This window comes from Eucalyptus grandis, chromosome 4, assembly GCF_016545825.1.
Source record: "Eucalyptus grandis isolate ANBG69807.140 chromosome 4, ASM1654582v1, whole genome shotgun sequence".
Lineage (NCBI taxonomy): Eukaryota > Viridiplantae > Streptophyta > Magnoliopsida > Myrtales > Myrtaceae > Eucalyptus > Eucalyptus grandis.
In genome coordinates, this window is record NC_052615.1 from 14,157,348 (window position 1) to 14,158,972 (window position 1,625).

Sequence of the window (1,625 nt, forward strand, 5' to 3'; positions counted from 1 at the left end):
TAACATCCCGGGACCCCACTGTGTAATATTGTTCGTTTGGGTCACCCGCCCTGGCGCGGACGAACCGCCATCCCAGCCACAATATTTTCTCTCACGGCTTTAAAACGCATTACACAGGTTAGAATATTGTCCGCTTTGGGTCACCTGCCCTGGCGCGGACGAACCGCCATCTTAGCCATGGTCTTTTCCCTTACGGCTTTAAAACGCGTTACACAGGTTAGAGGGACCAAAACCTTATAAGCTAACCAAGACCTCCCTCCCTAGGCGATGTGGGACAAGAGAGGAGGTTGTTACACTCTCCATAGCGGACGATATTACACAGTGGGACCCGGGATGTTACACATTGACAAACCAAGACATGTGCACATGCGCACACTCAAATATGGGCTCAAGCAGGGTCTAATATGGAGCCCTGATAAAGGAGCAGATTTTGCAAATCTTCTTGACTATGACAAAGTCTCATTCTTAGCTATAAAACAAGCGTACCAAAATAATTCGTTGAAATAATTCGTTTAGTAGTTGCTTACTAGCAGCATCAACATAATCTGAGGCATCTGTTCATGTCTCCATTCTGATCTCCAGACGAAAAGGGACATCTGAGAGAAATCGTAGCGACTACAGTCATCATGGGAACACTCATTGTCATCATCACAAATATGATTGGCCAGGAGGAAGGCGAAAAAACAAGGTAACAGGCAGTGCAGCTGTTGAATCTTGGAATAGCCACTAATATCTGAGTTTGCATGGAAAAAATAACATTTTTTTCTGGATCAGCAATTAAGCAACGAAAGGAAAAACACTTGTCCAGTGGCGAAGCCCCTTCACTGGTAATGGTTGAAGAGAACTTGAGCAGAGTTAAATTCCAGGAGTTTGTCAAATATAAAATTGATGAATTGGTTGCAGCAACAGGAAACTTTGGTGAGGCTAATAAGCTTGGACGGGGGTGGTTTCGGTCCGGTATACAAGGTATTATTATTCATGTAGAGTTAAGTGTTATATACGTAGTTGTGTGTGAGTGTAAACAGCTCATTTAGTCCATGTGTACAGGGGAGACCACCAAACGGTCAGGAAATAGCAATCAAGAGGCTATCGAGAGCCTCAGGACAAGGGCATCAAGAATTTATGAACGAAATGGTGGTCATCCGTAACATCTAACATCGAAATCTCGTTAGACTTCTAGGATGCTGTTTTGAAGGAGATGAGAAAATGTTAATCTACAAATTCATGCCAAACAAGAGTCTTGACACATTTCTTTTTGGTAATATTTCGCTTATTTCAATGTTGCCTCATACTATCATTTATACCATATATCCAGAAAGCCTCATTTCTATGGTTAGCCATTTGAGCAGGATTGGACTGTTCTCGCTGCAGATGTTATATGTTTCCTGTTTGGCTTTAAACTTCCGTGCATTTCACTCTTTTCCAGTTGCAAAAATGATTTTTTTGCATTACAGTTCTATGTCTATGCAGATCCACTGAAACAAGTACATTTGGATTGGAGAACACGGTTCAACATTGTCGATGGAATTTGTCACGGTCTGCTTTATCTTCATAGGGACTCCTAGATGAAGAGCTAAAGGCAAGCAATGTCCTCCTAGATGAAGAGCTCAATCCAAAAATTTCAG